Below are 15,812 nucleotides of genomic sequence, written 5' to 3' on the forward strand. Positions count from 1 at the left end.
CGTAAATGAACATGATGTGACAGGGACAAATCAGAATCGTTTCTAGAAAGGAAAATCATGGCTCTCAAATCCACTAGAATTCTCTATCTATGTCAATAAAATACTAGATAAAGGATAAAATTTGATCTTCCCAAAAGTCTGATACAGTCCCTCACAAGAGGTGGCTATGGAAGTAAAGGGTTTGTCTATGCAAACAATTAGCCCCGTGGCAAGCTGGCATGTGAATCTAGCCCACCGAGCCTGATTCCGTCGAGCTGAGTGGGTACACCCTGTAGATGTGCATAAACAGTTTGTTAGAGCGCTTTGACATAGTCCCTTTTGAAACAGGACTACATCAAAGCACATTAGTGGGCTGTTAATGCACATCAGCGGAGTGCACACAAACAATTAGTCCACAGCTGGTTAGTGTGGGCTAGATTCACACCCCAGCTTCTTGTGAACTAGATGTTCTTGTGGACAAACCCTAGGTAATCCTGCAGTGAGAACATGGCCAGCGGGTATCCTAGGTACGGGAAGGCTCTGCCTTCCTAAACAGCCTGATGTACCCCTGCCCGTGCTCCACCCCCAGGCCCCATTGTGTCTGCTGTTCCCTTTGTGCCAGAGGCTGGGGAAGGCAGGCTGGGGTCCACACCACGCTACCCGTCCTCCCAGTGCTTTGGCCGGGCTGCCTCCTCAGCACTGGGGCTGGCAGCTCGGGGTGAGGGTGTGGGGGGGGAGGTAGCTGGATGGGGGTTGGGCCAGGCAGCCCCAGCCCCTGTGGCCCGGAAAGGCTGGGGCATGCTGGCTGGGGGTCGGGTGGCACAGCCTGGGGAGGCTGGGGCCATGCTGCCCGGCACTTTGTGGGGGAGAGGGGGCTGGGCACGCTAGCCTGGGGCAGGGGCCAGTGGCCACAGTTGAGGGACTGGGCTCCTGTGAGTCCGGAAGGGGCTGGGCCTTGGGCAGGAGGGGTGGAGCTGGGGGGCTAGTCTCCTCAAGCCAGGGGTTCACCCACCGCCCATGAGTGAGAAATAAAATTATGATTTACAGATTACAAACTGATTAAGAGGCAACATACAAAGACTAAGAATAATTGGACAATTTTGGAAATGGCAAAAAGTTAACAGTTGGGTGTTCCTTCTTTCCTAGGGCTAGTGTTACTTAATATAATTATTAATGATCTGGAAAAGGGGATAAAAATGAGGTTGCAACATTTTCACATGACTTTGTCATAAATATAAAGGGAAGGGTAACCCCCTTTAAAATCCCTCCTGGCCAGAGGAAAAATCCTCTCACCTGTAAAGGGTTAAGAAGCTAAAGGTAACCTCGTTGGCACCTGACCAAAATGACCAATGAGGAGACAAGATACTTTCAAAAGCTGGGAGGAGGGAGAAAAAACAAAGGGTCTGGGTCTGTCTGTACGCTGCTTTTGCCGGGGACAGAACAGGAATGGAGTCTTAGAACTTTTAGTAAGTAATCTAGCTAGGTATGTGTTAGATTATGATTTCTTTAAATGGCTGAGAAAAGAAAAGGGAAGAAAGGTAAGCAGCAGGATACGGACCCTGGACTTCAGGAAAGCAGACTTCGACTCCCTCAGGGAACAGATGGCCAGGATCCCCTGGGGGACTAACATGAAGGGGAAGGGAGTCCAGGAGAGCTGGCTGTATTTCAAGGAATCCCTGTTGAGGTTACAGGGACAAACCATCCCGATGAGTCGAAAGAATAGTAAACATGGCAAGCGACCAGCTTGGCTTAATGGTGAAGTCCTAGCGGATCTTAAACATAAAAAAGAAGCTTACAAGAAGTGGAAGGTTGGACATATGACCAGGGAAGAGTATAAAAATATTGCTCGGGCATGTAGGAAAGATATAAGGAGGGCCAAATCGCACCTGGAGCTGCAGCTAGCAAGAGGTGTCAAGAGTAACAAGAAGGGTTTCTTCAGGTATGTTGGCAACAAGAAGAAAGCCAAGGAAAGTGTGGGCCCCTTACTGAATGAGGGAGGCAACCTAGTGACAGAGGATGTGGAAAAAGCTAATGTACTCAATGCTTTTTTTGCCTCTGTTTTCACTAACAAGGTCAGCTCCCAGACTGCTGCGCTGGGCATCACAGAATGGGGAAGAGATGGCCAGCCCTCTGTGGAGATAGAGGTGGTTAGGGACTATTTAGAAAAGCTGGACGTGCACAAGTCCATGGGGCCGGACGAGTTACATCCGAGAGTGCTGAAGGAATTGGCGGCTGTGATTGCAGAGCCCTTGGCCATTATCTTTGAAAACTCGTGGCGAACGGGGGAAGTCCCGGATGACTGGAAAAAGGCTAATGTAGTGCCAATCTTTAAAAAAGGGAAGAAGGAGGATCCTGGGAACTACAGGCCAGTCAGCCTCACCTCAGTCCCTGGAAAAATCATGGAGCAGGTCCTCAAAGAATCAATCCTGAAGCACTTACATGAGAGGAAAGTGATCAGGAACAGTCAGCATGGATTCACCAAGGGAAGGTCATGCCTGACTAATCTAATCGCCTTTTATGATGAGATTACTGGTTCTGTGGATGAAGGGAAAGCAGTGGATGTATTGTTTCTTGACTTTAGCAAAGCTTTTGACACGGTCTCCCACAGTATTCTTGTCAGCAAGTTAAGGAAGTATGGGCTAGATGAATGCACTATAAGGTGGGTAGAGAGCTGGCTAGATTGTCGGGCTCAATGGGTAGTGATCAATGGCTCCATGTCTAGTTGGCAGCCGGTGTCAAGTGGAGTGCCCCAGGGGTCGGTCCTGGGGCCGGTTTTGTTCAATATCTTCATAAATGATCTGGAGGATGGTGTGGATTGCACTCTCAGCAAATTTGCAGATGATACTAAACTGGGGGAGTGGTAGATACGCTGGAGGGGAGGGATAGGATACAGAAGGACCTAGACAAATTGGAGGATTGGGCCAAAAGAAATCTGATGAGGTTCAATAAGGATAAGTGCAGGGTCCTGCACTTAGGATGGAAGAATCCAATGCACCGCTACAGACTAGGGACCGAATGGCTAGGCAGCAGTTCTGCGGAAAAGGACCTAGGGGTGACAGTGGACGAGAAGCTGGATATGAGTCAACAGTGTGCCCTTGTTGCCAAGAAGGCCAATGGCATTTTGGGATGTATAAGTAGGGGCATAGCGAGCAGATCGAGGGATGTGATCGTTCCCCTCTATTCGACACTGGTGAGGCCTCATCTGGAGTACTGTGTCCAGTTTTGGGCCCCACACTACAAGAAGGATGTGGATAAATTGGAGAGAGTCCAGCGAAGGGCAACAAAAATGATTAGGGGTCTAGAGCACATGACTTATGAAGAGAGGCTGAGGGAGCTGGGATTGTTTAGTCTGCAGAAGAGAAGAATGAGGGGGGATTTGATAGCTGCTTTCAACTACCTGAAAGGGGGTTCCAAAGAGGATGGCTCTAGACTGTTCTCAATGGTAGCAGATGACAGAACGAGGAGTAATGGTCTCAAGTTGCAATGGGGGAGGTTTAGATCGGATATTAGGAAAAACTTTTTCACTAAGAGGGTGGTGAAACACTGGAATGCGTTACCTAGGGAGGTGGTAGAATCTCCTTCCTTAGAGGTTTTTAAGGTCAGGCTTGACAAAGCCCTGGCTGGGATGATTTAACTGGGAATTGGTCCTGCTTCGAGCAGGGGGTTGGACTAGATGACCTTCTGGGGTCCCTTCCAACCCTGATATTCTATATGATTCTAACTGTGCTGAATAGAATGACTATTCCTGTCTGTGTGTCTTTTTTGTAACTTAAGGTTTTGCCTAGAGGGATTCTCTATGTTTTGAATCTAATTACCCTGATTTTACAGAGGTGATTCCTTTACTTCTATTAAAAGTCTTCTTGTAAGAAAACTGAATGCTTTTGCATTGTTCTAAGATCCAAGGGTTTGGGTCTGTGGTCACCTATGCAAATTGGTGAGGATTTTTACCAAACCTTCCCCAGAAAGTGGGGTGCAAGGGTTGGGAGGATTTTGGGGGGAAAGACGTGTCCAAACTACGTTTCCCAGTAAACCCAGTTGAAGTTTGGTGGTGGCAGTGGAAATTCCAAGGGAAAAGGGTAAAATTCATTTGTACCTTGGGGAAGTTTTATCTTAAGCTGGTAAGAATAAGCTGAGGAGGTTTTCATGCAGGTCCCCACATCTGTACCCTAGAGTTCAGAGTGGGAGAGGAACCTTGACAGTCTTATTTAGGAGAGTCAAGACTGAGGAACTTCAGTGGAATCTAAAAAAGGTGAGCAGGCAACAGGACGTCAGGTAACGTTCAGTGTTGGCAAATGCACATTGGAAAGAATAATCTGAATTATTTATACATGTTTCTCAGTTCTAAACTAATTGTAACCAACCATGGAATCATGATTGTAACTAATCATGTTTGCCAGAAGCTGGGAATGGGCAACAGGGGATGGCTCACTTGATGGTTACCTGTTCTGTCCATTCCCTCTGGGGCAGCTGGCATTGGCCACTGTCAGAAGACAGGATACTGGGCTAGATGAACCTTTGATCTGACCCAGTATGGCGGTTCTTACGGAAAAGGCCTAGGTCACTGTATTAACTTAAAGCCAGTGGGTGTCAGCGATCAATAAAGAAAAAAATAAGATGTAGAAAGATGTTCTGGTCATTTCATCTTAAAAAATTATAACTGACATAGAAGACTGGGAAGAAGATTTGAAGACTGGGAAGAAAAGTGATTAGAGGCCTGGGAAGGAGCAATTTTTGAAAAGATGGGGCTGTTTTACTTTATAGGGAGAAATAGAAATAATAGAGGTATATATACATCAGAGAATAGACTAGAATAGAAGAAGATAAATTGGGTGTTCCTATTAACTCTTTGATAAGAGGTCATCTAATAAAATTGGCAAAAATATAAAACTGATAAAAATAAATATTTTTATACAGTATATAGTTAACCTGTGTACTTATTAGTACAATGCAACACTGAGTCTGAGTTTAGCAAGACTGTAAAAGGACTACATGTTTATCTGGCTAATTCAAAAAACATGTAGTTACACCTATGTGTGAATCTCTATCCTATCTATATGAGTAAATTATCTGCCATTGTTTAAAAACATAAGCTAATCCCTAACTTCCTTAGTTTAGGAAGAAACTTCTGTGAACATGTTAATCTATAAATGTTTGTTATGAGGACTCTTGAATCTTCCTGTGGAGAATCTGATACCACTGTTGGAGACAAGGTACAAGGAGTGAATTGAGCACCGATCTGACCTGTTGTGACAACTAAATGAAAGCCCCATCAGGTCATTGAGCAACCCTGTGATAAGAGTTGGCAGACAGGGGATCCTGAACACCACTGTTGTGGATGACCTGAGGATCTTGTCCGTGCAACTGGTGAAGTGGAACATAAGTAACTATGTCCCTCTGGTTGGGAAAATAAATCCTTAAATCAGATTACAGTTTGGTACAGTGGCATTGTGCTGAGTTAGAAGAGATAATCAAAGACTCATTAAGACCTTTAACAAAGTTATGGTATAAAAATTCTAAAATTAACTTAGACTTCTTAAAAAAGAATATTAGGCTAAACGCTCAGAGTTCTTAACATATATCTGCTGGTATTTACAGCAGTCTTTGCAAATACTGGATATTAGTTATGTACTGTGTAGTAGTAGCAGCCTTACAAAGCATAAAAAAATAGAACTGCAAATTGGAAAGTGTTTCAGACCTTATTCATATTCATGCTTAAAGTGTTTTTTTAAAATGATTAATACAAAAACGTTCTATTTTCTGTTGATTTAGTTGCTTAATTATTTAAACTGTGCTTGTCAAAGGTAGCTGGTTTTAATTTTTGTTGCATACATTATAGTAATTGTATTCTTTAATCTTCTAGCTAAAGTGGTTTAATCATTTTAGAAAATGGAATAAAAAGAGCTCTTTGAAAGCAAAGTAGTCAACAAGAATGGAAAACTAGGAAGAAAATGTGAAAAAACCCTATTCTTCTAGTTAAAACTATATATGACAAATAGAACAAGCTTTAGAAAGAAAAAATAAATTATTTTAAACTGAAGGAAACTAGGAAGAAAAATATATTTGACCACATACTTTTCACCAAAATAAAAAGAAATACAATCTCATGGAAGATTAAAAACAAAGGACTACTGAGAAAATAACACAAACTGAAAAAAATGATAAAATTCAGCCATAAAAAGCAAAACAATAAAATAAAGAGCTAGTGAACAGGGCACCGCAAACAGAGAAGTTTGAGAGGGGAAGAAAGAGATCCCCCTGCTGAATGAAAAGGTGCAAGTACTAATCTTAGGGTGAGTGAGTTTGGCTGCTTGTATTTTTCTTGCTCTTTCAGGTTTTTAAAGTTACAGGGTCAGTTGGGATTGAGTGTTTGGGGACTGTTTGAGCATTTGTTCCCTGAATCTTCTTTGATTAGCCTCAATCAGTCTTGTGATCTCTCCCGGTGTGATTAATGAGAGGGTAGAGCTGACCTAGGAGAGAAGGCCTTAAAAGCCAAAGACTAAGCAACCAAGGGGAGTTTAAGAGGGAGTTTGTAAAAGCAAGTCATAATATAATCACTATGTTCGGAAGGGCCGCATTGCCAGTGCCAACATTGCTCCTGTCTCCACCTGAACTTGTATCCAGGCAGAGAACCTCATCATGGATTCCTGTATCCAGCTCCTGGTGTGGATTTGCAGAGACTATGGTCTGCATTTCCCACTTCAGCAAGCCACGCTGGGGTAGGGGGGGAGACCGTCAAGTGTAAAACGTGCCTGCTCATGGAATCTCTCAGGAATCAGGAGGGAGAGCTACTGGAGGAGGTGGCTAGGCTGAGGAGCATCCGTGTCCATGAGGAGTTCATTAGGAGTATTCATATGGAGACATCCAAAGCTGAGGAAGCTATCCAGCTAGACAGGACTGCCGCCATGCCATCGGGGGAGGAGGATATGGCTCTGTCACAAGGCTGCTGCTTACTTACTGCAATGCTCCAGCCCTACTCCCAACCCACCCACCACGGTGATGAAGAACCTTTATGCTACATTGGAAACAAGCGATGAGGAATCACCCCCAAAGGTGGTGGAGGAGAAGCCATGTACTTCAAGGCTGGGAAGATTGCAGCCACCAGTCCCAGGAGGAAACGTAGGGTAGTGGTGGCTGGTGACTCTGTTCTGAGGGTCTTATCTCCCTGATATGACATCCTGGGAGATATTCTACCTGCCAGGAGCCCGTATCCGCTACATTACAGAGGGATTGTCAAGGATCATCCAGCCCTCTGACTACTACCCCGTGCTACTCATCCATGTGGGCCCTAATGATACTGCAAGGTATGACCCTGAAGAGATCAGAAGTGGCTACAGGGCTCTGGGAGTAAGGGTGAAGGAGTTGGAGGCACAGGTGGTGTTCTCTTCAATCCTTCTGGTCAAGGCTAGTGTTACCCCAAAAATAGATTTTGGGACCCTGCTACAATAACCTGCCTATTGCCCCTTTCATCTGTTCTTCCTGAGGTAAAAGTTTCCAGGGTTGTTAAGGAAACACTAAAGGACACAGATATAACCTTCTGATAAAATAATTGACACAGGCAGTATTCTTTCCAAAACAAAGTATCATTTATTGATGTAATTAATAATCGCTACTACAGTATGATCTAAAACTCCTAAACAAGGCACAAAATCCCTGAGACGCAAATTAAAGAGCACTCCAACTACAATAGCATATAGTTCAAATGATGCTAAGCAAAGCAATTTGCTACAAGTGGCCAGTCTGCAACAAATTGCTGACAGCACATCTTAAATTTCTTTAAAGTTTACATAGATATATTGCAAATAATAACAGAATTTTATGTGTTCTTATCAACGCACACACACACTAACCCTATATACTATCCTATCCTATTCTTATACTAAACAATAATTAAATGAATATCAAGCTTACTCTATACATTTGTTGATGTTTCCTTTTAAAAATCACTGCTGCTGCTGTTCAGTTCCTGGTCAACCAGTTCTGCTCCACTCCAGTTTTCTTTTGTCTCTCTGCAGCAGTTTTCCTGTGTCTCCTCTAGCTGGCTTTTAGGCTCTTCCCAAATGTCTCTCTCTTCCTCAGACTCTGACTCTGGACTCCAGAATTGTTGCTAGCCTTTTTTGGTGGACTGTAGCTCTCTCTCTTAAGAAGCAGTTACCTCAGTCACACATGCTCTGTCTTAACCCTTACTTCAGAATTCTGATTGAGAGCTCTGACTATACAACAAATTGTGATTGGTATAGGTGGGTTCTGACGAGCTAGCTGCTCAGCTAACTGACCTCCCTCTCACTCCTTACTGCACCTGCTCAGTAGCTACCAATCTTGCACATGGTCACTGTTGTCATTTACCTCAGAGCTGTGATTCTGCTGATCCATACACACATACTTGGCTCTTTGCCAGTGCACCATTTTAGAAACCCTAACTTCTTACTGAGCATGCTCAGAGTCTGCAGCATTCATCTCAGGGTGGAGTGACTTTTTCTTATTCAAAATAAAGATTGGAGAATTTATCTGCTAATTGTAGGGGCGCGGGCAGAGACAGATGCATCCTGGAGGTGAATGCTTGGCTGCGAGGATGGTGTCACCAGGAGGGCTTCAGCTTCTTTGACCATGGGATGCTGTTCTGGGAAGTAGGACTGCTAAGCAGAGATTGGGTCCAACTATTGAGGAAGGGGAACAGCATATTTGGATACAGACTGGCTAACCTAGAGGCGAGCACTTTAAACTAGGTTTGATGGGGGCAGGTGACAAAAGCCCACAGGAAAGTCAAAAACATGGAGACTGGAAAAAAAATCAGAATCGGGGTGTGGGGGGAGCATGGTCCATTATAGCTAGGATAAGGCAAAGACAAGAGAGAACTTAGGGGGGGAAATCAAATCAGTATCTTACATGTCTGTGTACTAATGAGAGAAGTTGGGGAATAAGCAGAAAGAACTTGAAAAGCTAGTTAATAAACACAACTATGACATAGTTGGCATCACAGAGACTTGGTGGGATAATACGTATGACTAGAATATTGGTACAGAAGGGTACAGCTTGCTCAGGAGAACAGGCAGGGAAAAAAGGAAGGAGGTGTTGTCTTATATATTAAAAAATGTATATTGGACTGAGGTTGAGATGGAAATAGAAGACAGACTTGTAGTAAGTCTCTGGATAATGATAAAAGGGTGATGTCATGGTAGGGGGTCTACTACAGATCACCTAACCGGGGGAAGAGATGGATGAGGCTTTTTTAAAACAGCTAACAAAATAATCCAAAACACAGGACTTGGTGGAGATGGGAGACTTCAAATACCCAGACATCTGTTGGGAAAATAATACAGAAGGGCACAGATTATCCAACATGTTCTTGAAATGTATTGGAGACAGTATTTTATTTAAGGAAGTGGAGACAGCTACTGGGGAGACACTGTTCTAGGTTTGATTTTAACAAATAGGAACTGGTGGAGAATTTGAAAGTGGAAGGCAGCTTATGTGAAAGTGATCATGAAATGGTAGACTTCATGATGCTAACGAATGGTAGGAGGAAAAACAGCACAATAGGGATAATGGATTTCAAGAAGGCAGACTTTAGCAAACTCAAAGAGTTGGTAAGTAAGATCCCATGAGAAGCAAGTCTCAGCAGAAAAACATTTCAAGAGAGTTGGCAGTTTTTCAGACATTATTAATGGTACAAGAGCAAACTATCCCACTGCATAGGAAAGATAAAAAAAGTATGGAAGAGATCACCCTGGTTTAACCAGAAGATTATCAATGATCTGAAATTCAAAAAAGAGTCCTACAAAAAGTGGAACCTAGGTCAAATTCAAAAGGATGAATATAAAAAAAAATACCACAAGTATGTAGGGACAAAATTAGAAAGGCCAAGGCACAAAACGAGATCAAACTAGCTAGAGACATAAAGGGTAACAAGAAAACATTCTACAATACATTAGAAGCAAGAGGAAGTCCAAAGTCAGGGTAGGCCCATTACTCAATGGAGGATGGGGGAAGGGGAGGGCAATAACAGAAACTGTGGAAATGGCAGAAGTGCTAACTTACTTTTTTGTTTCAGTTTTCACCAAAAAGTTTTGTAGTGATTGGACGTCTAACATAGTGAATGCCAGTGAAAATTAGATAGGATCAGAGGCTAAAATAGGGAAAGAACAAGTTAAAAATTACTTAGACAAATTTGATGTCTTCAAGTCACCAGGGCCTGATGAAATGCATCCTAGAATACTCAAGGAGCTGACTGAGGAGTTACCTGAGCCATTAGCGATTATCTTTGAAAAGTCATGGAAGATGGGAGAGATTCCAGAGTACTGGAAAAAGGCAAATATAGTGCCAATCTATAAACAGGGAAATAAGGACAACCCAGGGAATTATAGACCAGTCAGCTTAACTTCAGTACCCAGAAAGATAATGGAGCAAATAATTAAGGAATCAGTTTTCAGATACCAAGGCAATAATAAGGTGATCAGTAACACCATGGATTTGTCAAGAACAGATCATGTCAAACCAAACTAATATCTTTCTTTCACAGGGTAACAAGCCTCGTGGATGGCGGGAAGCCATAGATGTGGTATATCTTGGCTTTACTAAGGCTTTTGATACTGTTTCACATGATCTTCTCATAAACAAACTAGAGAAATACAACCTAGATAGAGATACTATACGGTGATTGCATAACTGGTTCGGAAGACTGTTTCCAGAGAGTAGTTATCAGAGGATCAGAGTCAAGCTGGAAGGGCATATTGAGTGCGGTCCTGCAGTGATCAGTCCTAGGTCCGGTTCAGTTCAATATCTTTATCAATTACTTAGATAATGGCATAGAGAACATAAGAACATCCATACTGGGTCAGACCAAAGGTCCATCTAGCCCAGCATCCTGGCTTCCAACAGTGGCAAATGCCAGGTGCTCCAGAAGGTAGTAGGTACCCTTATAAAGTTTTTGGACAATACCAAGCTGGGAGGCGTTATAAGTGCTTTGGAGGATAGGATTAAAATTCAAAATGATCTGGACAAACTTGAGAAATGGTCTGAAAAGAATCAGATGAAATTCAATAAAGACAAATGCAAAGTATTCTACTTAGGATGAAAGAATCAGTTGCACACTTACAAAATGGGAAAGGACAGCCTAGGAAGGAATACAGAAGCTCCCCGACTTACACAATCGTTCCATTCTGGAATGCTTTGCGTAAGTCGGAAACGCAAAAAAAAAATACGCAAAAAAACAACAACAAAAACCCTCCTATTTCTAGCTTATGGAACTTTTTCCGTAAGTGCGGATTTGCATAAATTGGGTCTTATGTAACCTGGGGAGCATCTGTACTGCAGAAAGGGATCTTGGGGTCATAGTGGATCACAAGCTAAATATGAGTGAACAGTATAACACTGTTGCAAAAAAAGCAAACATCATTTTGGGAGGAGCAGGAGTACTAGCAGGAATGTTGTAAGCAAGACATGAGAAGTAATTCTTCAGCTCTACTCCATGCTGATTAGGCCTCAACTGGAGTATTTTGTCCAGTTCTGGTTGCCATATTTCAGGAAAGATGTGGACAAATTGGAGAAAGCCCAAAGAAGAGCAGCAAAAAAGGTCTAGAAACATGACCTATGAGGGAAGATTGAAAAAAAAATGGTTTGTTTAGTGTGGAGAAGAGAAGACCAAGAGGGAATATGATAAAAGGTTGTTACAAGGAGGAGAAAGAAAAATTGTTCTCCTTAACCTCTGAGGATAGGACAAGAAGCAGTGGGTTTAAATTGTAGAAAAGGCAGTTTAGGTTGGATGTTAGGAAAAAAATTCCTAACTATGAGTGTAGTTAAACACTGGAATAAATTGCCTGGGGAGATTCTGGAATCTGCATCATTGGAGATTTTTAAGAGCAGGTGAGAAAAACACCTGTTAGGGATGGTCTAGATCAGTGGTTCTCAAACTTTTGTACTGGTGACTCCTTTCACATAGCAAGCCTCTGAGTGCAACTCCCCTTATATATTAAAAACATGTTTTTACATATTTAACATCATTATAAATGTTGGAGGCAAAGCGGGGTTTGGGGTGGAGGCTGACAGCTCGTGACCCCCCATGTAATAATCTCACGACCACCTGAGGGGTCTCAACCCCCAGTTTGAGAACCCCTGGTCTAGATAATCCTTAGTCCTGCACTCATGTGCAGGGGACTGGACTAGATGGCTGCTTGAGGTCCCTTGCAGTCCTATGATTCTATGATAAAATTATTGATGAATAATTATATATTGTGGTAAACCCAGGACAAACAGCTACAAAAGGGGGGGTAGTAATTAGTCCCAGGGGTTTAAAAGGCCCCTCCCTATCCACTGAGGAGAGAGAACCATGGGGCAGTAAGGTTCAGCTGGAAAAGGGGTTGCTAGGGAACCAATTAGGTTCAGCTGACTCCAACTACTTGGGACCTTTTTAAACCCTCCCCTGGGTGGAAGGAGGGGGAGAGTGAAGGAGTGAGAGGATCAGGGAAGTTGCCAGTAGGCTGTTTGCAGCAAGACACCAAACCTTCCTAGTAGGGAGGCTGCACTCGCTCCCCAGGAGGGAAGGAAAACAAGCACAAGGGACTGACTGAGGAGAGGAGTAGCAGGACCCTGTGCCACCTATAAGGATTCGCCTTGCCCCAAACCTGAGTCTCCAAGGCTAAAAAGGACTGAGCCTCCTGAGGCGAACAAGATATTTTACCACAATATATATAAACGTATCTCAGAAGGGCACAAAAACAACAGGAATGAAAATTTTAAAAACTGAACTTAACAAATTAAAAATTCTGAACGTAAAATGTGGGAAAGAGTCATCCAGTTGCTCAAAACCAGTTTGTTATTTTAACGTCTCTAATTTTATGGTTTTAAATTGCATGCCTTTCATTTGTCTCCTTAAAGGAAAATGGTGTTATTGATAAACCCACAAAATTTAAATAGCACATCATTTTGAAACGGGGATTCTTATGTTTTGTTGTCCATGTAGAAACTGCCCTTTTAATATAGCTTGTCAAGTGATTTTGTGACAATTAACCAAGTCCTTCTTCTATTTCTTGTCTGTATGTGATGAAGTAATTGAGTGCTGAAAATGGAATGAAGACCAGGATGATTTAATATTTAGGTACTGAGATATACAGGTGAATTTTATAAAATGAGCTAAATAATTGATGTAATGATACAGTTAAAAGGAAACACCATCACACAGAATTTTTGAAATAGGAAAAAACTACTCATTGCATGCCACAAATTCAAACTGACAAATGGAAATGTTACCTTAACTGATTTCAGTAAGAGGAATATGTTGAAGTGATGCTACCAAAGTGGCCATGACCCTAGTTGAGTGGGCTCTGACACCTTGTGGAGGAAGGGTGTCTGTTAACTCATAACAGCAGAATTTAGCCTGAAGTCCACTTAGAAAGTCTTTGGGAAGTGATATCTTTCCCTCTCATCCATTCAGCAAAGGATATAACAAGTTTAAGCTATTTTCTAAACAACTTTTGCTCTTTGTAGGTAGAATGCCAAAGCTCGGTGAACATCTAGAGAATGAAGTCTCTTGTCCACACTGGTTATGTGCAGTTTTGGGAAGAATTGGACTGTTTGGTTCAGATGGAAATTGGAGAGTACTGTGGGAGTAAATTTAGGGCGAAGTTCTTAGATAAATGTTCTCCTTAGGAAAGTTTGTTTACAATGGATCAGCCAAAAGGGCACACAACTCACCTACCTGCAAAATTTGATGCTGGTGTCCAGAAAAACAACCTCCATAGTCAAGTGGATTAAAGAGAGTGAAACCAGGGACTTGAAGGGAGACTATGTTAATATTGAAAGGATCATATTGAGGTTCCATGATGGAATAAGTTGCATAAAAGGAGGGAAGATTCTGACCAGACCTTTCAGAAATCCTGCAGTCATAGGATGGGCAAAGATGGAGTGATTTTTCAATCTGGGGTGACATGTGGAAATAATTGCTAAGTGTACCCATAGGGAGCTAAGGCAAAGCCTTGAAGTCTTTAAGGAAAGAGGTCATTTGTGGGTATATGGTGATCCTGAACCTTTCTGCTTAGCTGTGTAGCACTTTTTAGTGAATTTCTTCCTACTATTTTTAAGGATGGCCTGAACAGTTTCCAAACATGTCCTTTCTAGGTTCAACACCTATCCAACCATGCTGTCAGATGGAGGGAATCTTGACTGTGAAGCCTGATCCTGCCCTTGTCCTGGGTCAATAGGTCCAGGAAGGATTGGATACTGATACAGGGCATGCTGACATCTGAAGAATGTTGGTGAACTGGAATTGCCTTGGCCATCTGGCAGAAATCAAGATGAGATTGGTCATTTACTAACAGAGCTTTCCACGATTCTGAAACAGCATGTTGTACATCGCCAGGTTGTCATCTTCGATTGAGCATCTGTCATCTCGCAAGATATCTTTGTAAGATGAAAATGATCTCTTGCAGTCCACACTGTTATTGGGCACTGATAAACACCTCAGAGCTCTTACAGCCAGACTTGGAAAGCAATCTTTTAAGTTGCACCAAAATTTCAGAATGTCAAGGCACTTCCTTTCAGAAACAGCTACTGCTGTAACTACAAAACATGACTTTTTCCATCTCATTGTCTTCAAATATGGGAATATACTCCAATACATTTAGTGATGCAAGATCCAGAAGTTTGGCCTGATTGGGATCAAACACTTGGCAGGCTTTAAGAAAACTGGCAGTGGGTTGACAAAACTGTTCAGAACCAGTCATGTAGGCTTTGATTTTATCACTGTTTTTGAAAAGGGTTGTCTTAGCTAACAGGTGGTCAGTCGTGCCACTGAAGAACTTTGCCCAGCTGGCAAGATCGGCCAAATCATTGAACACCTTAAGTGATCTGACTTCTGGTTTTTTCATAAGCTATGAGAGTTGCCATTATTCTTGGTGCAAATGCTTTAATTGCTGCAATATCTGCCTTTATTTCCATTGATTTACTTAAAGTCGTCTGCAACTAGAGCTTTGCTCACACTCTTCTTCAAAAAAGTCCACATAATCCTGCAAGTAGTTGGTATGAAAATGGACAGCTTCAAACCCTCTGTTCCACCGCGTGATTACCAGGGTAGGTGGAATTGCAGGCACTTTCTGTTTTTCCTGCAATGATTGACGGAACCGTCTTTGTGAGCAGGGTAGGCAGTGAATGCAAATTTTACAGCAATCATAAGTTCATTTATTTTTCAAATGTTTTTCTCCAGGTATCGCCCATTAATTTGAGAAGATGTGCAGTGCAATTATGTGCACTGCATTCAGAAAAAGTGCTTTGAGGCTTCATTTTGATAATATATGCAGCATTGTCAGTGACAAAAGCAGTGACTTTATCAAAGGAATTCCATATTTCTGAACTGTTTCCACTACTGCATGACTCATAGTTTTAAAGTTCACAGTCTCTAAACATACACACTCTATTAGCAAAGACTTCAATTCCAAACTACCTTCCCCTTGTTGGCTTGAAATATCTGTAAAAGACAAACAGGGCACTGCCAGGATATTCAATATGTAGCACCCTTCAGCATCAGTTGTTCAATCTGCTATGAGATTAATTTCAAAACATTGATTCAGCAGTTCTTTCAGGTCACTGACAAGTCTTTCAAAATTTTTTGGCAAGTATGCTGTTCGGAGATGATCTGAAGTAGGAATAACACCAGTGTTTTTCAGGGATGTTTCCAGATAGCTTTTCATAGCAGGGCTGTCTAGGACATGTAGTGGAATGTTAGCGTGTGTAAGTCAGTAAACTTCTGTCCTACGATACAGCTGTTCTTTGGTCTTTACAGGACATAGCTCATTCACTGTTCTTCGTAGTTTAGTTTTCTCGCTCAGGCCTGATTCAAGCTCTTT

This window comes from Natator depressus, chromosome 2 (genome assembly GCF_965152275.1).
Source record: "Natator depressus isolate rNatDep1 chromosome 2, rNatDep2.hap1, whole genome shotgun sequence".
Classification (NCBI taxonomy): Eukaryota; Metazoa; Chordata; order Testudines; family Cheloniidae; genus Natator; species Natator depressus.